The sequence below is a fragment of the Chiloscyllium plagiosum genome, unplaced genomic scaffold, assembly GCF_037043375.1.
Source record: "Chiloscyllium plagiosum isolate Xiang-an unplaced genomic scaffold, Cpla_swu_hap1 HiC_scaffold_3, whole genome shotgun sequence".
Lineage (NCBI taxonomy): Eukaryota > Metazoa > Chordata > Chondrichthyes > Orectolobiformes > Hemiscylliidae > Chiloscyllium > Chiloscyllium plagiosum.
In genome coordinates, this window is record NW_028270141.1 from 52,991,355 (window position 1) to 53,018,682 (window position 27,328).

Here is a 27,328-nt window from a genome sequence, read left to right on the forward strand (position 1 = left end):
CCAACCCCTGATGGCCTAGAAAGGTGTGTTTGAAGCATGACCAAACAGTATCAAGTTGCAAGTCTTTCTAATTTTTTGCCAATGAAAGGCAGCAAGATCAGAAGAGATTCCTGGTCAGTCATATGATGGAAAGTACATTAAAGCCACTAGCAGAGGCTTGTAAACGTTGTATTTTGCTTCAGCAGCTTAGATTTTATGACTGAGCTGCAATGCACAATTTTTACTTGAGTGGGCAGGTAGGACTTCAGTTTAACATCTTATTGATAAGGTCACACCACTTCAAATGTCTGTCTAGGTTTTTATGCTGAAGTCTTTGGAACACAGTTTGTGCAAGACCTTCTGCAGTACACAGGACATTCCATATACTAAGACAAACAGAAGCAAGACAAGGTTCTCAATTTAATGCAAGAAAAGAAATTGTTAGAAATACTCAGCAGGTCTGACAGCATCTGTAGAGAGAAATCAGAGTTACTGAATTATTTGAGGATGTGACAAAATACATTGATGAAGGGAGGGCAGTGGATGTAGTGTGCATGGATTTTAACAAGGTGTTTGATAAGGTTCCCCTTGGTGGGCTCATTCAGAAAGTAAGGAGGCATGGGATACAGGGAAATTTGGTGGTCTGGATACAGAATTGGCTGGTGCATAGAAGACCGAGGCTGGTAGTAGATTGAAAGTATTCAGCCTTTAGTTTGGTGACCAGTGGTGTTCTGCAGGAATCTGTTCTGGGACCTCGGCTCTTTGTGATTTTTATAAATGACTTGGATGAAGAAGCGGAAGTGTGGGTTAGTATGTTTGCTGATGACACGAAGGTTGGTGGAGTGGTGGATAGTGTGGAGGGCTGTTGTAGGTTGAAATGGGACAGTGGCAGAATGCAGAACTGGGCTGATAAGTGGCAGATGGAGTTCAACCTAGAAAATTGTGAAGTGATTCATTTTGGAAGGTTGAGTTTGAATGCTGAATACAGAGTTAAGGCAGGGTGGAGGAACAGAGTAATTTTGGGGTTCATGTCCATAGATCCCTCAAAGCTGCCATCCACGTTGATCAGGTTGTTCAGAAGACATATGGTGTGTTGGCTTTCATTAGCGGGGGATTGAGTTTAAGAGCCATGAGGTTATGCTGCAGCTCTACAGAGCCCTGGTTAGACCACACTTGGAAAATTGTGTTCAGTTCTGGTCGCCTCATTATAGAAAGGATGTGGAAGCTTTAGAGAGGATGCAGAAGAGATTCACCAGGATTCTGTCTGGACTGGAGGGCATCTCTTATGAAAAAATGTTGAGGGAGCTAAAGCTTTTCTCATTGGAGTATAGAAAGGTGAGAAGTGACTTGATAGAGCTGTGCAAGATGATAAGAGGCATAGAAAGAGTGCATAGTCAGAGACTTTTTTTCCAGGGTAGAAATGGCTATCACAAGGGGGCACAATTTTAAGGTGATTGGAAGCTTTTTGGGAGATGTCTTTACACAGAGAGTGATGGGTGTGTGGAATGCACTTCCAGCAGTGGTAGTAGAGTAAGATACGTTAGGGACATTTAACCGACTCTTGGATAGGCACATGGATGATAGTAAATTGAAGGATATGTAGGTTAGTCTGATCTTAGAGTGGGTTAAAAGTTCGGCACAACATCGAGGGCTGAAGGACCTGCATTGTGCTGCACTGTTCTATGTTCTGTTTTTAATATTTCAGATGCAGGGACCCTTCTTCAGGACTTCTTTTGTTCTGTTAAATGTTTTTACGCTGTCATGGTTTCTTATATTGGAACACTGAAATCGGTAAAGACCAAAGAAGTCATTATTTGGCTTGTGCTATTCAAGAATTGATATAACAACGTTGGAGCTGTTGACTAGCAGTGATGATCACTCTCTGTCATTGAGTCCATAACACCAAATAACCACCAGTTTTGGAAAGATTTCTGAACCATTGTTCTCAAAATCACCTGTTACTCCAACATATGCTATCGCTCATTTTTAAAACACTGTATTTAATTCACATTAAACGCTGTGGTCACTTGTTGCCCAGCCTTAACTGTCCTCAAGAATTCTAGCTGGTGGGAAACCATTTTCAAACTGCCAGAGGCTGTGTGCTAAAATATCTCCATTCTGCCTTTAGGTTATGCCATTTTGTATCAAATGTGACTTACATTCCTGACTTTGCAATTGTAATACATTTAAACAACTTATTTTCTTGCCCATCAAGTTGGCCATGCGGGATGGAAAACTGTTGGTCAGCCAAATTTACATCAGTTTTGGAGCAGCATGGTGGCATGGTGGTTAGCACTGCTGCCTCATAGCGCCAGAGACCCAGGTTCAATTCCTGCCTCAGACGACTGACTGTGTGGAGTTCGCACATTCTCCCCGTGTCTGTGTGGGTTTCCTCCGGGTGCTCCAGTTTCCTCCCACAGTCCAAAGATGTGTAGGTCAGCTAAATTGCCCATAGTGTTAGGTGAAGGGGTAAATATATGGGTGGGTTACGCTTTGGTGGGTCGGTGTGGACTTGTTGGGCTGAAGGGCCTGTTTCCACACTGTAAGTAATCTAATCTTACTGTTGATCCAATAATATATTGGCCGTTGTCTTTCCTGCAAACTCTTATAAACTTTTTGAGCAATGTTCTCCAGATCAGGCTTTTCTTCTGACGGAGCAAATCTTCTCTAAGGAGTAAGTAAGCCGTTTTCACACCTGGTGGCAGCTGGGTTAACTGACTACACACACTTACAACCCACATCAAAACTGGCTACCAGGAGTCACATGTAGATAGGATAGTGAAGAAGGCGTTTGGTATGCTTTCATTTTTCAGTCAGAGTATTGAGTACAGGAGTTGAGAGGTCATGTTGCAGTTGTACAGGACATTGGTTAGGCCACTGTTGGAATATTGCATGCAATTCTGGTCTCCTTCCTATCAGAAAGATGTTGTGAAACTTGAAAGGGTTCAGAAAAGATTTATAAGGATGTTGCCAGGGTTGGAGGATTTGAGCTATAGGGAGAAGCTGAAAAGGCTGGGGCTGTTTTCCCTGGAGCATCAGAGGCTGAGGGGTGACCTTAGAGAGGTTTACAAAATTATGATGGGCATGGATAGGATAAATAGGCTCCCTGGGGTTGGGGAATCCAGAACTCAAGAGCATAGATTTAGGGTGAGAGGGGAAAGATATAAAGGGGCAACGTTTTCACACAGAGGGTGGTACGTGTATGGAATGAGCTGCCAGAGGAAGTGGTGGAGGCTGGTTCAATTGCAACATTTAAGAGGCATTTGGATGGGTGCATGAATAGGAAGGGTTTGGAGGGATATGGGCCGGGTGCTGGCAGGTGGGACTAGATTGGGTGGGGCTATCTGGTCGGCTTGGACAGGTTGGATCGAAGAGTCTGTTTCCATGCTGTACATCTCTGTGACTCTCTGACTCTTATGTGCTGTCTTATTTCCTTAGCATTTATGGCAACACGGTCTTCTGTTGAAAGCTGTCCAACACTTCCAGTGCCAGGGTACAACAAGTCTTTGATGCCTTTGATGCCTAACAAGTGAAGATATGGAGTTTCATTCTGAGACCAGACAAGGAGACTCAATGGTGACATATGAACAGAAAGTGTAGAAAAAAAAATCAAGAGGTCTGGCAACATTTGTGGAGAAAGAATTAGAGTTAACATTTAAAATTCAGTATGACTTCTTCAAAGTGGTTCTGTTTTTTTCTGTATTTACAGGAGTTCTGCATTTTTAAAAGGCAAGTCAGAACAGGACTTACACACTTAATGGTAAATTCATGGGGAGTGTTGCTGAACAAAGAGACCTCGGAATGCAGGTTCATAGTTCTGTGAAAGTGGAGTTGCAGGTAAATAGGATAGTGAAGACATCAATGGTATACTTTCCTTTATTCAACAGAACATTGAGCGTAGAAGTTGAGAGGTCATGTTGCGGCTGTTTAGGACATTGGTTAGGCACTTTTGGAATGTTGTGTGCAATTCTGGTCTCCCTCCTATTAAAAGGATGTTGTGAAATTTGAGAGTGTTCAGAAAAGATTTACAAGGATGTTGTCAGGGTTGGAGCGTTGAAAGCTGAGGGGTGACCTTATAGAAGTTGTAAAATCATGAGGGGCATGGATAGGATAAATAGGGAAAGTCTTTTTCCTGTGGTGGGGGAGTCCAAAAGTAGAGGGCATAGGTTTAGAGTGAGATGGGGAAAATCTAAAAGGGATGTAAGGGGCAACTTTTTTTATGCAGAGGGTGATGCATTATTGGAATGAGCTGCCAGAGGAAGTGGTGGAGGCTGGTACAATTATAACATTTACAAGGCATGTGAATGGGTATATGAATAGGAAGGGTTTGGAGGAATATGGGCTAAGTGCTGGCAAATGGGATTAGATTATAATAGGTCACAGGGTCTGTTTTCATGCTGTATATCTCTATGACTCTGACTCAATGCTCACCAATAGCATCCTGGATACAGTGTTAAATCTTCAGCCAGCTATTTTCAGGTCATAAGCAGTTCTGACACAATGATTTGGCACTACCATTAGGGAAGATCCAACAGAGGCTTTGATAGCACAATTTTTTAATTTAATTTAATTTAATTAAAATATAGGCAGGTACAATTACAACATTTAAGAGGCATCTGGATGGGTAGTTGAGTAGGAAGGGTTTAAGGGATATGGGCCAAATGCTGGCAAATGGGACTAGATTAGGTTAGGATGTCTGGTCAGCATGGATAAGTTGGACTGAATGGTATGTTTCCCAGCAGTACATCTCTATGACTCAATGGCCATTTTCGCAGTGGTGTCTATGGGAGTTTCCTGTGTATAAATTGATTGCTGCCTTTCCTCGCTTTCATTTTCTTTGCTTATTTTAGTCTACGTATTTACTATAGAAAGTGAGAGTGAGCCCAGCATGTGGGAGATCCAGGCATTGTGGGGAGAATAAACCCAATGTTGTGGCAAGACAGCTCCCCTGGCATCTGCAACAGCATTGAGAGCAGGCAACCCCAGGTTTCCTGGCATCTGTGGCAGCAGCGAGCTTTCCTTCTAGAAAGAGTTTGATTGTGAGGCAACAGTGGCAATGGCATCATGGTTTCATTGGGTCTGGAGTCTGGCAATATCTGGAGTCCCAAATTGGCATATCGGCAGTTGGGTGGAGGTTCAGTGCGTGGTGGCAACTGGGGACCTGAATCGGAAGTTTGACAGCCGGAGATTGAGCCCAATTTGGAAAGAGTGAGCTCCATGCAGTGGTGAGGGAGCTCTTCTGGCATCTGCAGTGGTGGTGAGAGTAGACAACCAAGGTCTGCTAAAGAGGGCCAAAGTGGAGGACATTGAGCCTTCATAGGGAGTGCAAGCTAATTATGGCTAAGCAAATAAAAAAGACTATTGAACTACTTTATTTTATGGAATTGCTTTATTTTATTGAACTTCATTTCTTTACTGTATGGAATTATAGAAACAGTGTGGAAGCAGACTATTCAGCCCACAGTGATCCTGTGAAGGACATCCCACCACCCCCACCCTATCCCTGTAACTCTGCATTTCCCATGGTTAAATCATCCAACCTGTACATCTCTGGGCAATTTAAAATGGCCAATCCATCTAACCTGTGCATCTTTGGACTGTGGGTGGAAATTGGAGCACCCAAAGGGAACCCATGCAGACAGAGGGAGAATGTGCAAGCTCCACACAGTCAGTCACACAAGGGTGGAATGGAACCCAGGTCCCTGGTGCTGTGAGGTAGCAGTGATAACCACTGAGCCACCACGTCAGCCCTCTATGCTCTCTATTATTTCGCTAGTTCGGATGTAAGATTTTGTACCTCGGTATCTTTGTAACTAAGGTGGTGCCAGGAATGGCAACATTGTATACTTTTCACTGTACTCATACTTCTGAACTCAAACATACATGACAATAAAATTCTAATTGTAAAAATTCTATCTTGCAACTGTGATTTCCTTTTAACAGTACATCATTGGTTGCAAAACTTTTGAGATGTTCTGAAGCTATAAAAGGCATTAGATAAATATGAGTCTTTCTATGGAGATACTTGATTGATCCCATCTATTCAATTATTGAAATAGTCACAAACATTATTATTTCCAAACAATGAGAGTTGCAAGAAAATATCTGGCATGACTAAGTGTTCACAGCACTACATTATGATTGATTAGCTGTTGTACCCTCATGACAAATCTAGAGCTTGATAAAACAGAACAAGTACTTGTCCAAATCCCCGTTCACATTGTTGCCACATCACTGGGATTATTTGAGCAGAAGCCCCTACCAACAGAAATCGATTTTCTGAATATTATAAATAAATGAAAATCCCCAGCAATCTTTCAGAAAGGGCTGTCAAAAACCAACTCAAAAAAAAATCACAGTTCCTCCTGGCAAGGGCAAACAAAGCAAAATGCAATACAATTTTTTTCAGTGCGTTCTACTCCTTTGTGTAACAGAAGGTGGCCAATTATTGATAAACAAATATAATTTTTGGGGGGGTAAATGGTAATTGAATTGGCAAAAGGTATTGGAAGCATTGAAGATGTCTACTACATTAAATTATATTGTCATGCGATGCACATTGAAGCATTTTTCTTCAAAAAGTACATTTTCATCACGGCATTATTAAGAGAAAGTTACCATTACCCCAGAGAATCATAGACTGCTCTCTCATTTGAGAGAGAGAGAAAACGGCTGATGAGTTTAATCTGAGGGTCATCAACTCCTCGCACATGGGACAAAGTTGACCAGGCAGAGTCATCGTGGACCCCTCCAACCACCATTAGCAATCTGTGCTCTGAACTCTGAAATCCCTTCCCTACACCTCTCTACCTCTCTCCCCCAAGTCATTCCTTGAACACATTCCTTTAGACATTATATACTTCTAGAAATAGTATAAGTGCAGATGGTGAAAATTTGAAGTAACATCAGAAAATACTGGAAATATTTAATTGATTCAGAAGGATCTACCGAATCAAATTAAAATGTTGACTTTTATGAGGTGTTTTGGTGCACTGACGTAATGGGACACCTTGAGCCTACATGCTTGGAAACAGTGAGACTGATTCATTCATTCACCAAGATGTAAACAGCTAAATAGCCACTCTGAGTTCACTGCCAAATTAAGAACAGTGCATGGCTTCTTAATACTATAAGTCTACAGAGAGTCAGAAGTCTGGAACCTCCAGTGGCATCAGTAGGAGAGTTAGGAGCTACTGAAATATCTTGGAGGCTGGGAAGTGTCACTTTGAAGAACTGAGCATATCACAGCTTTCAGGGCACTATTGTGGAGCAAGAATCCTCTGCTAGATGACTTGTAGCTGAATCAGTGGCCCCCTTATGCCTCCAAAATCACACTGGACATTTTCCAAAGTTCTCTTCTAGCCCCTGTCAACCAGCTGCAGAAAATCTTTGAAGTATGGGCTCCAGATACATTAGGCATCCATTCCTCCCCCTACTACCAGTTTCCTCATCTGACTCTTTTATTGGCTGCCTAACAGTGTGGAACAGCTATTCAGCAACTCCCAGAAGGCATCCAGTCTTACAGTAGACAAGAAGCAGGAACAAGGTAGCATGTAGAAAGAAACTTGCTAGAACACCCAAATAAAATGTTGTCTGATTATGATCCTGAGAAACAGTTAGGAATTTGTTCCATGTCAAAGATATTATGTCAGTGCATGTTGTCATTGATGTTGTTGGAATATAGTTGGAATATAATTGAAATGTTAGTCCTAGTTCTCCATAAAGGGATTGGTACAGAGGTTTGCCAGACTGATCCCTGGGATAGGCAGATTACCCCAGAGCCAATTAAAGATTGAGATGAAAGAGTTTAGAGTTCAAAAGATTGAAGAGTTTATAAGAATGAGAGGTAATCCATTAAAGCAAACAACATTCTTACAGCATCAGCATATTAGAAGCAAGAAGGATCTTTCTTCTCGATGTGGGGCACCTAGAACTAAGGGACACAGTCACAGAATAAGAAACAGACCATCTTAAGATGAGATGAGGAGGAATTTTGGAATTCTCTATGTGAAGGCTCAGTCATTGATTAAATTCAAGTCAGAATCTGATAGATTTCTAGGTATTTACAATATTAAGTGAAGGTGCAAGCAAACAGCATTGAATAAAAGACCAACTATGATCTAGTTGATTAACAAAGCATGCTTGAGGGGCTGAGTCGCCTAATCCTACTCCTATTTTCTACATTACTGTGATGCCAAATACCACATAGAAAGATAGAATGCATTTAGTTCTCACCCGCCTGTTCTCATTTTCACAAGAGACAAAAGTACTCATAATATGACTTATAAATCAGATATGCATTGAAGCTTTGAGACTATTCAGCTTTTGTAGACAACCTTCTCAGAAGAGTGCATATGATAAAAATACAGACTGTTTGACAGCAGTCAAGCAAGTACAATAGAATCTTAAAGCCACTCACTGGATTGAATTGTATTCCCTTAACTGAACAAACTGAATTCCGTAAATTTGGATGTAAAAACAATAGTGGGATTAATAATTCTTTGGATGTGCCTTCACTGAATACTACACAGACTTTAATTTCTTTATGAGAGGAATTTAATTCTCCAAACATTGACTGGGACTACCATAATGCTAAAGGTTTGGATGGTGATAAAATTGTCAAATGTGCTCAAAGAAATTTTCTTTATCTATATGTGGACGGTCCAACTAGAAAAGGAGCAAAACTAGACCTTCTTTTGGGCAATAAGGTAGGACAGACTGTAGAGTCATAGAGTCAAAGAGATGTACAGCATGGAAATAGACCCTTCAGTCCAACTCGTCCATGCTGACCAGATATCCCAACCCAATCTAATCCCATTTGTCAGAATTTGGTCCATATACCTCCAAACCTTTCCTATTCATGTACCTATCCAGCTGATTTTAAAATGGTATAATTGTAGCAACCTCCACCACTTCTTCTGGCAGCTCATTCCATACATGCACACTCTGTGTGAAAAAGTTGCCCCTTAGGTTCCTTTTAAATCTTTCCCCTCTCACCCTAAACCTATGCCCTCTTGTTCTGGACTCCCCCACCCCAGGGAAAAGACCTTGTCTATTTCCCCTATCCATACCCCTCATGATTTTATAAACCTGTCTAAGGTTACCCCGCAGCCTGCAATGCTCCAGGGAAAACAGACACAGCCTATTAAACCTCTCCCTTCAGCTCAAACCCTCCAACTCTAGCAACATCTTGTAATTTTTTTCTGAATTCAAGTTTTACAATATCCTTTGGATAAGAGGGAGACCAAAATTGCACACAATTTTCAAATGTGGCCTAACCAATGTCGTGTGCAGCCATAACATCACCTTCCAACTCCTGCACTCAATGCTCTGACCAATAAAGGAAAGCATGCCAAGTCCCTTCTTCACTCTCCTATCTACCTGAGACTACTTTCAAGGAACTATGAACTTGCACTCTGAGATCCATTTGTTCAACAACACTCTCACAACCGGACCAAGAGTGACTGAAGTAAAAGTGGGAGAACTCTTTGAGTCTAGTGATCATAAATCTATTAGTTTCAAAATGGTTATGGAAAAGGATAAGCTTTCCATAAAAGTTAAAGATTTTAAATGAAGTAAGGCAAATTTTAATGGAGTGAAGCAAGAACTTTCAAAAGTTGATTGGAGTAGACTGTTTGCAGATAAAAGGATGTCAGGCAAATGGGAGGTGTTAAAGAGTGTGAGGATGAGAGTTCAGAGGCATTTTGTTTCTGTTAGAGTGAAGGGTTAGGCTGGTAAGATTAAAAAACAATGGGTGAACAAATGTATTGAAGTTCTAGTCAAAAATAAAAGAAAATCTTATTTTAGATATAGACAACTTGGGGTGGCATGGTGGCTCAGTGGTTAGCACTGCTGCCTCACAGCGTCAGGGAGCTGGGTTTGATTCCCTCCTTGAGTGACTGTCTATGTGGTGTTTGCCCATTCTCCTTGTGTCTGAATGGGTTTCCTCTGGGTGCTCCAGTTTCCTCACACGGTCCAAAGATGTACAGGTCAGGTGAGTTGACCATGAGAAACAGCTCATAGTGTTAAGTGCATTAGTTAGGGAATGGGTCTGGGTGGGTTACTCTTTGGAGGGTCAGTGTGGACTCGTTGGGCCAAATGGCCTGTTTCCACACTATAAGTAATCTAATCTAAAACTTGGTTCAACTGAATTGCTTAATCAGTATAAAGATATTCTTAAGAGAGAAATCAGGAAGGCAAAGAGGAGATATGAGATAGCATTGGCTGATAAAGTTAAGAGTAATCCAAAGATATTCTACAAATATACTAAGAGCAAGAGAGTAACTGGAGTGAGAGAGTAGGGCTCCTTAAAGATCAAGGAGGTCATCTTTGTATTACCCCAGGAGATGGAAGAGATGCTAAATGAATATTTCATGTTAATTTTTACATTGGAGAAAGAAATAGAGTCTAGAAAATGTAGAGAAATAAATTTTGATGTTTTGAAAACAGTTTATATTGCAGAAAAGGAATTTTGGGAGGTTTTAGAGAGTATAAAGGTGAAAACAACTCAAGACCCTATTTAATGTATCCCAGAATGTTGTGAGAAGTGAGGGGGGAAATTACAGCACCCTTTCATAAATATTTACATCATCCCAGTGGTGCCTGCTTGCTGTGTCAAAAGTTCGCACTTGCACCTTTGTCGGCGGCACGGTGGCACAGTGGTTAGTACTGTTGCCTCACAGCGCCAGAGACCCGGGTTCAATTCCCACCTCAGGCGACTGACTGTGTGGAGTTTGCACATTCTCCCCGTGTCTGCGTGGGTTTCCTCCGGATGCTCCGGTTTCCTCCCACAATCCAAAAAATGTGCAGGTTAGGCAAATTGGCCATGCTAAATTGTCCGTAGTGTTAGGTGAAGGGGTAAATGTAGGGGAATGGGTCTGGGTGGGTTATGCTTCGGCAGGTCGGTGTGGACTTGTTGGGCCGAAGGGCCTGTTTCCACACTGTAAGTAATCTAATCTATTAATACGGATGAGGTGCCTGATGACTTGAGGGTAGCTAATGTTGTACCATTGTTTAAGAAAAGTTGTAAGGAGAAACTGGAGAACCATAGACCTGTGAGTCAGACTTCAGTTGTGGGTAAATTGTTGGAGATGATTATAAAAGATAGGATCTATGGATATTTATGGGCGGCACGGTGGCATGTGGGCGGCACGGTGGCACAGTGGTTAGCACTGCTGCCTCGCAGCACCAGAGACCCGGGTTCAATTCCCGACTCAGGCGACTGACTGTGTGGAGTTTGCACGTTCTCCCCGTGTCTGTGTGGGTTTCCTCCGGGTGCTCCGGTTTCCTCCCACAGTCACAAAGATGTGCAGGTCAGGTGAATTGGCCATGCTAAATTGCCCGTAGTGTTAGGTGTAGGGGTAAATGTAGGGGTATGGGTGGGTTGCGCTTCGGCAGGTCGGTGTGGACTTGTTGGGCCGAAGGGCCAGCCCATATCCCTCCAAACCCTTCCTATTCATATACCCATCCAAATGCCCCTTAAATGTTGCAGTTGTACCAGCCTTCACCACATCCTCTGGCAGCTCATTCCACACACGTACCACCCTCTGCGTGAAAAAGTTGCCCCTTAGTTCTCTTTTATATCTTTTCCCTCTCACCCTAAACCTATGCCTACTAGTTCTGGACTTCCTGATCCCAGGGAAAAGACTTTGTCTATTTATCCTATCCATGTCCCTCATAATTTTGTAAACCTCTATAAGGTCACACTCAGCCTCCGACATTCCAGGGAAAACAGCCACAGCCTGTTCAACCTCTCCCTATAGCTCAAATCCTCCAACCCTGGCAACATCCTTGTAAATCTTTTCTGAACCATTTCAAGTTTCACAACATCTTTCTGATAGCAAGGAGACCAGAATTGCATGCAATATTCCAACAGTAGCCTAACCAATGTCCTGTACAGCCGCAACATGACGTCCCAACTCCTGTACTCAATACTCTGACCAATAAAGGAAAGCACACCAAACGCTTTCTTCACTATCCTATCTACCTGTGACTCCACTTTCAAGGAGCTATGAACCTGCACTCCAAGGTCTCTTTGTTCAGCAACACTCCCTAGGACCTTACCATTAAGTGTATAAGTCCTGCTAAGATTTGCTTTCCCAAAATGCAGCACTTCGCATTTATCTGAATTAAACTCCATCTGCCACTTCTCAGCCCATTGGCCCATCTGGTTCAGATCCTGTTGTAATCTGAGGTAACCCTCTTCGCTGTCCTCTACACCTCCAATTTTGGTGTTATCTGCAAACTTACTCACTATACCTCTTATGCTCGCATCCATAACATTTATGCAAATGACAAAAAGTAGAGGGCCCAGCACCGATCTTTGTGGCACTCCACTGGTCACAGGCCTCCAGTCTGAAAAACATCCCTCCACCACCACCCTCTCTCTTCTACCTTTGAGACAGTTCTGTATCCAAATGGCTAGTTGTCCCTTTATTCCATGAGAGCTAACCTTGCTAATCAGTCTCCCATGGGGAACATTGTCAAACGCCTTACTGAAGTCCATATAGATCACACCTACTGCTTTGCCCTCATCAATCTTCTTTGTTACTTCTTCAAAAAACTCAATTAAGTTTGTGAGACATGATTTCCCACACACTTCCTCCAAATTCAGAACATGTTTTGAGATAATGATACCAAACCTACACGGAATACTCTGGGTGTGATCTCATGGAGGCCCTGTACATTCCTGCTCCTGTACTTGAATCCTCTCACTATGCAGATAAGGATATAATTTGCTTTCTTCACTGCCTGCTGCAAGTTGCTTACTTCTGAACAGTGGATAAAATGTGAATGTCACAAGTACAACTATTGCTTAAGATAGACAGATTATATTAAATGGGAACTGAAGCAAGTGCCCAAAGAAGAGGAAATAGAGGCAGAGGCAGATGGGTGATATGGAGAGAGGGAGAGTGGACAAGTTATGTTGACTGGTCTGATTCTGTGCTATATATTTTCTACAATTGTATATAACTAGAAAGAGAGATTCTTTCTTTTGTTATGTACCACTTGTATTAGAAGTAGAAAGTGAAAATTCTGGAAAAATCCAAAATGTCAGTTAAAATCTGTGGAAAATGAAGTTAAAGTTTCAGGTCAATAGAACAGATCTATTGAGGTCATTTGAATTTATATATGGTCTTTTTTGTGACAGCAATGCATCCTTAAATGTTTTATATGTCATCATTGTTACAAGGAAAGATGCATGGCAGCCACTTTGTGCACAGGAAGAGGTCACATGCCAATGGATAATCTGGCTTTAAAATCTCAACCATTAGACTGCAGTGAATGGGTGTAAGTGTGAATTGTCATAGTGGGCATCCAAATGCATATTTTTTCTTTTGTTCACAATTACATATTCCGGACATAGAATCAAAGATCACAGTAGCAAGTCACTTCACACGTTGTGACTGTGTCTGCATTTTAAAAGCTATAGCCATGGGAAATGCAAGGTTACCAAGATAGGACAGGGGAGTGGATCTGGGTGGGATCTTCTTTGCTTTCTGCATTGATTTCCTTTGGATGCTCCGGTTTCCTCCCACATCCAAAGATATGCAGGTTAGGTGGATTAGCAATGCTGAATTGCCCATTGTATTAGGTGGATTAGCCATGGGAAATGCAGGGTTGCAGTGATAGGCTAGACAGATAAGTCTGGATGGGATGCTTGTCAGAGAATTGGTGTTGGGCTAATTGGCCTACTTCTATGCTGGAGGGATTCTATGATTTGAACTCAAGGATATCTACAAGGTTTGCTGCTGCAGTAACCAGTTAAACAGTTATGGTCTCAGGTTAAAAATCTAACATCTCAAGCACTGAAAGTCTTTATTCTTCCTGTCTGTACCAGACAAATTCTCCTTTTTAAAATTATTACCTCTATAGTCTGCATGTCTTTTTGTTTGGGTCAGTTAGTCATAAATTTCTTCTTCTTTCACTCAGGAAAACCTTGTAACTGGCTTCCTTATTTTGACCTATTTTTAATGTAAGTGTAATTGCTGCTTGTAAAAAAAACTAACTGAAAAGGGGTTCAAAAGAGGAAAGGTGATTTACTTTTCTTCAATTGGTCATACAACTATTTTGAAAGTGGTGATTTGAATCTGCTTCCACTGACATTTTGGGCTGTGCATTCAAGATCATTTCTGTGCAAAATAAAATTCTGTTCATTTCCATCCCATCATTCTTTTGTTTGTTCTCTTAAAATACATCAACCCTCCTACCTTTGAAAGTTTCTCATTCATTATTTAATCAAACCATTAGACAACTTGTTGAATTTTGTACAATGCTTCTTTGCTTTCAGAAGATCTGTGCATGGTCATTTTCTCACACAAGTTCCCAGTGTCTGCTATTATTCTGAAAAAGCTCTGTGTTTTTTGGCCAATCTTTCTGTCTCGGGTCTACTCCAGTACATTGGGCAGGCTCAGTGCAAGCTGAAAGAACAGCATCACCTTTTCCACTTTCTGTCCCTGGAGCCGTGAGGACTCAACATCAAGTTCAATAATCTTAGAACCTGAAAACCTCCTTCCAGATCCTTAACCAACATCCACCCCCACAAACAGGCCCTGTCGTGACATGAACTGTAAACAGCACAGCCAATCCATTTTAAAGTAACTTATGGTCCCCATTATCTGCTTTTCTATCATCTATCCTTTTGTCTGTCTAATTGTCATTTTCTCTCTTTGGGCTCCATCTTCACTTATCTGTTCATAGTCCCCGTATCGCCAACACCTACAATGACAACCCTTATCTTCCACATATATGCCATCTTTTTCAAGCTACCATCAGTTCTGCAGAAGGCTCACTAGACTCAAAACATTAACACTATTTTCTCTCCACAGATTCTGCCAGACCTTCTGAGTTTTTCCAAAATTTCTGTTTTTGTTTCATAGGAATGTATATAAACGTCAAAAATATTTTATTGCTCAGAGTCAGGTTTGTATTGAGTCATTTGGCTGGTGACTGACTTCTGCAACAACAGGGATAGGGGGGAGGAGAGGATAGCAATAGATCCCTGCCCCCTATGAAATGCTGCCTAAAGGTCTCAACTGTCCCACAAGTTGCGAATATCACTCAATTTCTTCCTTCTTAACCATTTCATTATGCTTGATTATCCCCAAACTTCTCTCCTCTACTGAAAAGAATCCCTGCCTTTCCAGATGGTTAATACTTTCTTAATTCTGTTTTCTTTGCACTTTCTCTAGTGCCTTTGTATGCCTTTTATTACACTGAGGCCAGACTGCACACTGTAGAATGCAAGGTCCATTGAAGTTTCACAAGCTTCTCTGCTTTTGAAATTGGTTTTCTGAAATTGAGCTTTGAATTTTTTATAGCCTTGTTCAACAGCATTGCTATTTTTTGCTGACTGATGAATCATTGGCTACTAGATCTGTTCCTTCTCTGTGACATCTTTAGAATCTCTCAGAACACTATTTCGATCCAAAGGTCCACTGGAAAGTAAGTCGTACAATTCTGCCAGAATAAAAATCCTAAGTTATCTGAAATATTGAACCTATTTTGAACAAAATTATCACTTTGTGGTTATTAATCTTGCTGAAAACAGAGCACTTTAAAGAAATAGAATGCAACATTAGTGCTGAAAATGTGTTGCTGGAAAAGCGCAGCAGATCAGGCAGCATCCAGGGAACAGGAGATTCGACGTTTCGGGCATAAGCCCTTCTTCAGGAATGAGGTTTTTTTGTTTTTTTTGGTTGGGGTTGCAACGGAGGGAGTGGAGGGCTGCGCGTTCCGAGGGGGAGAGGTTGGAGTGGGTGAGAGGGGTGGGGGAGTTCAGGTGGCGGTTAATATCGCGGCGGCAGTTGGCTATGAAGAGGTCGAGGGCAGGTAGGAGGCCAGCACGGGGTGTCCAGGTGGATGGGGTGTGTTGGAGGCGTGAGAAGGGGTCGTCAGAGGGTGGGCGAGAGTCTTGGTTAAAGAAGTAGGCGCGGAGGCGAAGGCGGCGGAAGAATTGTTCGATGTCACGCCGTGTGTTGAACTCATTAATCTGAGAGCATAGGGGAATGAAGGTAAGGCCTCTGCTGAGGACTGATCTTTCATCCTCAGAGAGGGGTAGGTCTGGAGGGATGGTGAAAACTCGGCAGGGCTGGGAGCTAGGACCTGGTGTGGGGCTGGAGCTGGGTGTGGGGGCGGGGGTAGGCCAGGGGGCGGGGATGGAGATCGGCGTGGGAGCGGGGTTGGGCGTGGTGATGGCGATAGGCGAAGGGGCGGGGTTAGACGTGGTGACGGATATAGGTGTGGGGCGGGGTTAGGCATGCAGTCGGAGATCGGCGAAGGGGCGGGGTTAGGCGTGGTGACGGAGATCGTCGTAGGGCGGGGTTAGGCGTGGTGACGGAACTCGGCGGGGGGCGGGGTTAGGCGCAGAGATCGGCGTAGGGGCGGAGACACATGCGGCGTTGTGGGCGTGTAGGTTAGTGACGTCACTGGGGACGGAAGTGGCTGCGGCGACCACAGAGACAGAGTTATTCCCCATAGCCGCGGAGGTCGCGAATCTGTCGGCGATTGTCTTCATGGCGATCGTGGAGGCGGTTGTCTGGGCGGCGATCGCAGAGGCTGCGAGGTCGGTGGGGGCGGAAGTGACGTCATCGGCGGCGGCGGCGGCAGCTATTGCCGCGGGCGATGTAACGGCCGCGTGTGTAATGGCGCCAGACTGATTTCGGAGGCCGATGGAAGATTCTGGAACAGTTGAGGAATCCTGAGTGTGGGAGTAAGTACATGAAAGTTTTTGGTACTTACTGTCTTTAATTTCTGATATGGCTAGGAAGAACTGTTTGTTTAGTTTATGGATCCTTCTGTGGATGAAGAAAAGTAGAGGTCCTTTGCAGGTCTGTGAGAGTGTTGTCCTGAGCTGGGGTAGGTCGAGTTGCAGGGAATGTAGATAGCGGCGCATGGCTGCAAGTGTGGAGCGGAGGATCCGGCTGCGCTTTTCCAGCAACACATTTTCAGCTCTGATCTCCAGCATCTGCAGACCTCACTTTCTCCTGCAACATTAGTGTCCAATCCACATAGCTTGAGACACAGGTCTAATATAAATTTTTGATCATATACACCCTCAAGGTGAAATTCAAAGGAACACTCAACCATATAAAATTGGAGGGACTCAATGAAAGTGACTAAGGTATGCTAAGGAAAGTGAATACCATTTAGAATGAACCTTGAGAAAACAAAATGCTCATTATGTAAGATTCCCCAGGATCAAGGATGTGAAGTAATGAAATTTAATAAATATACATCCTGCCTTATTTAGAGATAGTTTAATGTCTCTCAAATTGTACCAGAGAGACTTGCCACAGTCAAACTCTTTCAGCTTTACTACTCATAGACTCAATGATTAGTTTTGAAATACCTCTTTTCAAAAACAAAAAGCTCTTCATTCAGAAATTGATCTTCTCGAGTGTTTTCAGTAGATCAGGTCTGGTGTGCCAGTTACAATGTGTGATGTTCAGCCAGACATCTAGATCTTCAGTAAAATGACATAGTTGAAAGAATGTATGGAGTTCTCCCAGCCTCTGAATGACTAGGGCAATTATGTGTCAGTTAGGAAAATATGCTGAGATTTTTAAATATTAGATTTTCAATGTCGAGACAAAAGTATCCCATCTTGCACGTGAGGTTTGGACAGCAAGTTGAGAATCACCTAGTGAGCAGTGGGAGGCCCATTTGCATACATCGACATCTCACTATTACCTATCCTTGCCTCATATATCTGCAATTTACTATTCTTCCACCCAGTGGAGAGAAACTAGATAGCGACAGGTCCTGATTTGAAAGTCAGAGCAGATACTTGGTAACTCCAACTTGCTACATGCTCCTCCAAGCCTCCATCTTGGACACTGGTCACCAACATCTCAGGATACATTCTATAGTCAATAACACTTGCGCCTCCTGTCCATGGAGGTTGGCATTGGACATGTGTCAGCTTCACCACGTCCTCATGGCACATTTCTGACTCAATTAGAATACAGTTATACAATTCAATGCTGCAGTTTAGAGCACACCTGTATCTTTTGGTTCTAGGCCACTTTGCAAGCATGGGCAGGCACCAACCTCATTCACTGGAACAGGGTGCATCTCAGGGCCCTTAACTTGCTTTCTTTGCATTTACTTGGTTGATCATAGTGTGTCGATCTTGCATTGCCTTTCAGCATAGCTACAAAGCTAAGCAGCCTGTCACAGTTGTCAGCAGTGACCAGTCAAGAGTTTGGGTGAGTTGGTGTAATGTGTTGTGCTAGTCAATAGGACAACGTGTCTATGTGTCTGTAGATTATATGGCAGATACACTGAATATGCTACAACTGTATGACTATGCCTGAAAATCTAACAGGAGTAGTCATCAGTCAAGACAAGGGAGATTGTCATTTGTCAGGGATTCCACCACAACCAGTCAATGGAAATGTCTGATCTCAGTCCAGTGGAACTATCAGTTGGTTTTGTGGGGAGATCTGAAAGGGTCAGAGATTGATTATCATGACAGTCCAGGGAGCAGGACACAGTCAGTCCTGCAGTGGGAGTGCAACCAGTCCAGGGCTTAATGGTAGGCCAGCTAGGGATCAGTTAGGGGTCTGGTCACATATCTGTTGGAGCTGTCCTTCCAGGTAGGTCAATGTGGTCAGCTGCATTCCTAGGCATCTGCTCACTGAAAGCTAAGGCAGATTATCAGGGGCACACTGTGGTTGTGAAATTGAGAAGTCAATAATGTGGATTGAAGTAAGCACACTGTGATCAATCTGCACTGCATTTCCATGAAATGATTTGTGCTGCTCATACCCGAATAAGATCTGCTATATCAAAGATCCATATATTGGCATTCTATGGCCCCCATTGTCGGAGACCTCTATAACCACTATATTGACAGCTATGCTGCAAATGGTGACTGCTCAGATGACTAAGGGCCTGTTCTGTTTCTGATAATCCCCATTCAGGGCTTTGAAAGCTATGTCCAATGGATCCAGCTAAAGACCAGTACAGTCCACAAAAGCTCAGAGAAATGGAGAAAGAACAGGTGGACCAACAAGCCCAGGACCAGTAGCAATATCCAGCTGCTGCTGAGCAGCATCCACATGAAGACGTTACAGCTGTTGCCAGAAGCAAAATGGCTTTATTTATTTATTTTTCATTTGCCTTTTTATTGAGTGCTGAATATAAAAGAATGCTTTCAACTATTTGAAGGTTTTCTGGTAGGTGATGGTCTCACATTGAACAAGGAGAAGATGTTAGTTTACATTGTGTGTTAGTGAGAGAGTAGCACTCCCTCAGACAAGATTTCCTGACATGGCATGGCTTTAAGGAAGTGTTGCCTTTGTAGCTTCTTTTTTGTTGCTGTAGCGACTGTGACAATTGATCGGACAGCTGATGATGTTCAGTTACAATATATTTATGAAAGTGAGGTTCTATTTCCAAGGAGTGTCACCCATGCCAACAGACCCTTTTCCTTCATTGTCCCTGCCACTGTGTGCTCGTGAAGGGTTCTTTCTGCTGGTGGTGTTTGGTGTGAAGAATGGCTGAACTTTAAAAATGGCACAGGCATCCTGGAAGGTCTTAGCACCAGAGTACTCCCCTGCTGGTGACTATACACAAGGACGAGCATAATGTGATAGAGGCACAGAGCAGAATTAATAAGGTTAGCATTGGACAATCACTCGAGAACTCATCAGGGCTTGCAGGCAGGAACACTCGATGATTGTGAATCCTATCAGATCGAATGGACCGGTTGGAGTGACAGTTAGAGGCAATGAGGAATTTACAAGAGCAAGGGGGTGTGATGGATGGCAGCTATGGGAATGGAAAAAAGCCAAAGATACATTCACATAGATGGGTTAACTCCAGGAAAGGTATGAGATGGAGGCAGGTAGTGCAGGAGTCTTCTGTGCCTATCCCCATTTCAAATAAGTATGCTGTTTTGGAAAACATATGGAGGTGATGGATTCTCAGGGGAGTTTAGCATGAACAGCCAATTTTCTGGTATCAAATCAGGCTCGAATGTAATGAGGGGTATGTCGGTTCCAAGCAATCGATTGTGTTTGGGGACTCTCCAGTCAGTGGCACAGACAGATGTTTCTGTGGCCAACAGCGAAAAATCAGAATGGTGTGCGCCTCCCTGGTGCCATGATCAAGGATACCTCAGAGAGGGTGCAGAATGTTCTAAAAGGGGAGAGGGACCAGCAGAAGGTCATTGTACACATTGGAACTAACAACATAGGAAGGGAAAAGGATGAGATTCTGATGGGAGAATGTAGAAAGGTGGACAGGAGTTTAAAAAGGAGGTCCTTGAGGGTAGTAATATCTGGATTACTCCCAGTGCACGAGCTAGTGAGGGTAGGAATAGGAGGATAGAGCAGATGAATGTGTGGCTGAGGAGCTGGTGTATGGGAAGATTCACATTTTTCGATCATTAGAATCTCTTCTGGGATAGCACAAAAAGGATGGATTGCACCTAAACTGGAAGGGGAACTAATATACTGGCAGGGAGATTTGCTAGAGCTGCTCGGGAGGATTTAAACTAGTAGAGTGGGGGGGATCCAGGGAGATCATGAGGAAAGAGATCAATCCGAGGCTGGTTCAGTTGAGAACAGAAGCGAGTCAAACAGTCAGGGCAGGCAGAGACAAGGCAGAAAACAAGGTAGGACTGAAAACATCATTTATTTCAATGCAAGGGGCCTAACAGGAAAGGCATGAAATCATGGCATGGTTAGGAACATGGGACTGGGATATCATAGCAAATGCAGAAATGTGGCCCAGGGATGGACAGGATGGGCAGCTTAATGTTCCAACATACAAATGCTACAGGAAGGATAGAAAGGGGAACAAGAGAGGAGGGGGAGTAGCATTTTTGTTAAGGGATAACATTACAGTATTGAGGGAGGATATTTTTGGGAATACATCCAGGGAAGTTATTTGGGTGGAACTGAGAAATAAGAAAGGGATAATCCCTTAATAGGGGTGTGTTATAGACCCACTAATAATCAGCGTGAAATTGAGAAACAGATTTGTAAGGAGAGCTGAGTTATCTGTAAGAATAAAAGGGTGGTTATGGTAAGAGATTTTAACTTTCCACACATAGACTGGCACTGCCATGGTGTTAAGGGTCTAGATGGAGAGAAATATGTTAAGTGTGTACAATAAAAATTTCTGGTTCAGTATGTTGATGTACCTATGAGAGAAGGTGCAAATCTTGACCTATTCTTGGGAAATAAGGCAGGGCAGGTGACTGAGGTGTCAGTGGGGGAGCACCTTGGGCCCAGCCACCATAAGGCTACTAGTTTTAAAACAGTGATGGAAAACAATTTACCAGATCTAAAAGTTGAAGTTCTAAATTGGAGGAAGGATAATTTTGATGGTATTAGGCAAGAACTTTGAAAAGCTGATTGGGGGCAGATGTTCGCAGGTAAAGGAACGGCTACAAAATGGGAAGCCTTCATAAATGAGACAACAGTAGTCCAGAGACGGTATATTCTTGTGAGGGTGAAAGGAAAGGCTGGTAGGTATAGGGAATGCTGGATGACTAAAGAAATTGAGGGTTTTGTTAAGAGAATGAAGGAAGCACGTGTCAGCTATAGACAGCTACATGAGTATAAAAGCAGTCGGATTATACTTAAGAGGGAAATCGGGGGGGCAAAAAGGGACGTGAGATAGCTTTGGCAAATAGGGTTAAGGAAAATCCAAAGGGTTTCTACAAATATATTAAGGACTGAAGGGTAACTCAGGAGAGAATAGGGCCCCTCAAAGATCAGCAAGACAGCCTTTATGTGAAGCCACAGGAGATGGGGTGATCCTAAATGAGTATTTTGCATCAGTGGAGAAGGTCATGGAAGATGTAGAATGTAGGGAAACAGATGGTGACATCTTGAAAAATGTGCATATTACAGGGGAGGAAGTGCTGGATGTCTTGAAATCCATAAAGGTGTATAAATCCCCAGGACCTTATCAAGTGTACCCTAGAACTCTGTGGGAAGCCAGGGAAGTGATTGGTGGACCCATTGCTGAGATATTTGTATAATCAATATTCACAGGTGAGGTGCGAGAAGACTAGAGGTTGGCTAACGTGATGCCATTATTTAAGAAAGATGGTAAGGACAAACCAGGAAACTATAGACCAGTGAGTCTGACGTCGGTGGTGGCCAAGTTATTGGAGGGAATCCTGAGGGACAGGATTTGCACATAGTTGAAAAGGCAAGGACTGATTAGGGATATCCAACATTTGCCTTCTGCATGGGGAATCATGCCTCACAAACTTGATTGAGTTTTTTGAAGAAGTAACAAATAGGATTGATGAGGACAAAGTGATGGACATACTATATGGACTTCAGTAAGGCATTTGTCAATGTTCCCCATGGGAGACTGGTCATCAAAGTTAGATGTCATGGAATACAGGGAGAACTCACCATTTGGATACAGAACTGGCTCAAAGGTAAAAGGAAGACCGTGGTGGTGGAGGGTTGTTTTTCAGACTGGAGGCCTGTGACAAGGATCGGCGCTGGGTCCTCTACTTTTCATAATTTATATCAATTATTTGGTTATGAGCATAAGAGGTATAGTTGGTAAGTTTGCAGATGACACCAAAATTGGAGGTGTAGTAAACAGCGAAGAAGGTTACTTCAGATTGCAATGGGATCTTGACCAGATGGGCCAATGGGCTGTGAAGTGGCAGATGAAGTTTAATTCAGATAAATGTGAGGTGCTGCATTTTGGGAAAGCAAATCTTAGCAGGACTTATACACTTAATGGTAAGGTCCTAGGGAGTGTTGCTGAACAAAGAGACCTTGGAGTGCAGGTTCATAACTCCTTGAAAGTAGAGTCGCAAACTCCTTGAAAGTAGAGTCGCAGGTAGATAGGATAGTGAAGAGTTCATTTGGTATGCTTTCCTTTATTTGTCAGTGCATTGAGTATAGGAGTTAGGAGGTTATGTTGCAGCTGAACAGGATGCTGGTTAGGCCCCTTTTGGAAGATCATGTGCAATTCTGGTCTCCTTCCTATCTGAAGGATGTTGTGAAACTTGAAAAGATTCAGAAAAGATTTACAAGGATATTGCTAGTGTTGGAGACTGTGAGCTATAGGGAGAGGCTAAATAAACTGGGATTGTTTTCCCTGGAACGTCAGAGGCTGAGGGGTTTATAAAATTATGAGGGGCATGAATAGGATAAATAGACAAAGTCCTTTCCCTGTGGTGAGGTAATCACGCAGTGGTTGGTGCGTGTATGGAATGAGCTACCAGAGGAAGTGGTGGAGGCTTGCACAACTGCAACACTTAAAAGGCAGCTGGATGAATATATGAATAGGAAGGGTTTGGAGGGATGTAGGTCGGGTGCTGGCAAATAGGACGAGATTAGGTTTGGATATCTGGTCAGCATGGACAAGTTGGACCGAAGGTTCTGTTTCCATGCTGTACATCTCTACGACTCTAATCCTCCCAAACTAACACTTGGCTGAGTTTTGGTTTAATTCAGCCCTATGTGTTTGTTTAGGATTATTGCACTTCTACCTGTATTTTCATAATGGACAAGGATTATAATGTTTCACATTTGATAATTTACATTGATTCACACAGCAGCAGATTGTGCATTTATATAGCACCTTTATGACAGTCAAAAGGTAAAGATGATTTGTAGAAGTGTGACTAAGCAATATTTTGGCACTGAACGATGGGAGGAGACAGCAGTAGAACAAATGGACAAAACCTTGCTCATATGGATAGGATTTAAGGAGCGTCTTAAAAATGGGAAACAGTTGGAGAGGTGACGTGGAGTCTGAGTAACTGAAGCCAAAAGTGGAGTGAAAAAAATTGGCAATGCACAGGAACACAGACTTCGAGGACCACAGAGAATGGGAAGAGTTACAAGTTACAAGAGTTACAAGTGTTTACAGGGATGTAGAAGGTTAAAGGAATTGCAGAAAGTTACAGAGATGAGGAGGATTGTTAGGGTTAGATAATGTTACACAAATGAGAAGAGTTATAGTGGTCAAGATTATAGAGATGAAGGTTGTAGGATCTGGAGCAGTTTACAGAGATGACACTGACAGTTACAGAAATGAGGAGGATTGTAGAACTTAAAGAAGGTTGCAGAGATGATGAGGAGACAAGGCGGGAGAGACTTGCATATACGGATAAGAAATCTTCAGTTTGAATTATTGAATCTGATGGTCACTTTTCATGCTTTGGTTGACACCGATAATGCTGCTTATAAATTATAAAGAGTTAGGGCACAGAAATATTTCATAAGATATTAAATTGGATCTGTCCCTTCCTATTGAAATGACATAAATGAACCACAGCCAATATAGATATAATTATGATTTTTTTCTTCTTTTTCTCTTCCCTTTTAATATCGAGCAAAGTGGACTGCTTGCTTCTACAGAAGTAATCTGCAAATGAAATATGTATTTCTCTAAGATCCAGTTATCTTCTGAATCCCTATAGCCATTACTTTTTTGCTTAACAGCTGAGTCCAAACTAACGTTACATGCGTTATTTCCAATAACATTTTGCTGCAAGTGGTAATGTAGAGTTGCATTTGAAATAACTACTCTGGTTGGCATCTTTGATAAGTGGGGGAATAATACTGAGGAAGATCGCACCGGTTGGTTATTAGTTTTAAGGGAAAAATAAATGTCTTTACATGTATTCTATAGTAACACATATTCTTTCATTCAATTTTGTTTCACAGGTTGAACAAACATATTCAGGAACTTTCATGCATCACTGTTAGTTTAGCTTGATTGTGCAGTCAGATGAATGGTACTTTGCAGTTCTATAGCCCAGGGGGTTTCTTGCCCCAGTTCCCATGTCAGTCGCTGTACCTGTAATGTAGCTTCACACCAGACAAGTCATTAGGATTATGTGTCAGTTAATAAGTTTACCACTTTGCAAAAAAGAAGAACTTTTGGAATAAATCACAAGAATCATCGAATGACACTGTACAGGAGGAAGCCCTTCAGTGCATTATGCTTAAAGACTATCCAATTAGTTTCACAACAACCTTACAATTTATTCCCATTTCAATTATTTATACAATTTTTTTTGAAAGGCATTATTAAATCTGTTTCCACTACTCGTACAGGCAATGCATCTGAGGCAATAGCAACGTGCTGTGAATATCTTCATCTCCCTACTGCTTATTTTTTTGCCAATTACCTTAAAATTGTGTCCTCTGGTTACTGAGCCCCCTGCTATTTTGAAACAATTCCTCCCCATTTCCTCACAATCAAAACCCATCATAATTTTGGACACATTCATAAATCTACCCTTCACCTTCTCCTCTCTAAATTAGGCAATCTCAGCATCTCTCTCTAGATTGTGTTAAATTGTTTAATCAAAGGTAAAGTTACAACAGAAGTACCACAGGCAATCACAGTGGAATGGGACAAAAGAGACCTTACCAAAAAAAAATGAGCCGAGGTCAGTATGCAAATTTGCAATCTTCAGACTCCCGCTGGTCAGCTAAAGTTAAATCAAAGCTATGACAAGTGGGATTTCAAAAGTATCATAAACCTCTGCTCCTTGAACCTTTTGGAATTCATTCCTCCTTTGGGAATCCAGATAATGATGGAATCACTTTATAGAAATAGATAACAAACGTCATAACACAAATGCACAAGCATAGTTCTTAGTGTCGCTAGCACATCTGCAACGTGACAGCAATGTGGTGCCTTGACCATGAAAGGTAGCTACTCCAGTTCCACTGTTACATTTTTTGTCACATATTGGTCGGTGAGTCTCAATTTGTACAGTAGTCACCTGTGAGGTCCACACCTATTCGTCTCACGATTGCCTGTGACAATTCACTAAGTGAATCAAAATAGGCCATTTACTCAATTTTGGAGTCTGTCAACTATTGCCTTCAATGTAGCAGGGTAATTCACTCACTGTTCTGGGTAATTGACATTTTGTCTGAAGATTATGTTTTGGCTTTGTCAAAAGCCCAATGACAGATTTTCAGCAAAGCTGACAACCACTGCTCTTACATACCACTTGGAATCCTTTTCTTGGCATCTTGCAATGCCATGGGTGAGGCACCAAAGTGTTCCAAAATATTTATAACTATCTTTCTTGATGCATAATGGAGGACATATTGTGTACATAAATTGATCATTGGCACGGCGGCACGGTGGCACAGTGGCACAATGGTTAGCACTGTTGCCTCACAGCGCCAGAGACCTGGGTTCAATTCCCACCTCAGGTGACTGACTGTATGGAGTTTGCACATTCTCCCATATCTGCGTGGGTTTCCTCTGGGTCCTCCGGTTTCCTCCCACAGTCCAAAAATGTGCAGGTTAAGTGAATTGGCTATGCTAAATTGCCTATAGTGTTAGGTGTAGGGGAATGGGTTGCGCTTCAGCGGGCCAGTGTGGACTTGTTGGGCTGAAGGGCCTGTTTCCACACTGTAAGTAATCTAATCTAATCTGGTGCTTTATCTGTAGCTCATGTACTCTTATCTGTTTGCCCACACTACTATGCTTCAACACTTGGTTAATGCATTTTCAGCAAATCCCACATAATTTTAAAATAATGTGATAGTTGCTTGGATTTCTACATGCCTTTCACATTTCTATAGTCTATCTCCTGATAAAAGCTTCTGAGGAGTCTTTGTGGTACAGTAGCAGTGTCCCTACATCTGAGCTAGGATATAGCATATATAATTAGTTTGATTAAAAATACCTATAACTTCTTCTTTCCAAGTGACTTGACAGTAACCTTTACTTAAGGTAAGTTACTTCACATCAAAAGGGGAGGAATTTCCTCTTGCAAAGCAACAGTGAAGAGTGATATGAGAACTATGTGCCCCTATACTTAAATGTCAGTTAATGCGCAGTATATTTTTGAATCTGGGTGAGAGTCCACACAGGAAGACCAGACTTAACAATGTGTCATTCAAAGACTACAAGTGTATGAATAAGAACATTGGAGCAATCCATTCAGCTGTCTCATTTACCAGTCAATTAGCTTATGACAAAATTTACAGCTCAACTGCAATTACCTACCTTGACCTCAGATACCTTTATGCCCATACAGGACTATCTCAGTCTTGAGAGCTCCAATAGGCAAACATCAATCATTTTTAACAAAAACAGAGATTATCAGAATAACTCAGCCAGCCTGGCAGCATCTGTAGAGAAAAAGCAGCGTCCAGAGAATCTTCTTCAGAACTGAAGAACACTTTTTCTATCATCTTTTGAGGCAGTGATTCCAAATTACTACTACTTTTTTGTGTGAAAAGGAAGGCCTGAGAGAAGTTGCACAACATGGCTTTAAACATTTGTAAGGTAGAGATCGTTTCTTAATTACCGAGGGAATGAAAGATTATTGGGAAGGAGGAATAGACCATTCATCTTTTCGCACCTGCTCAACCAT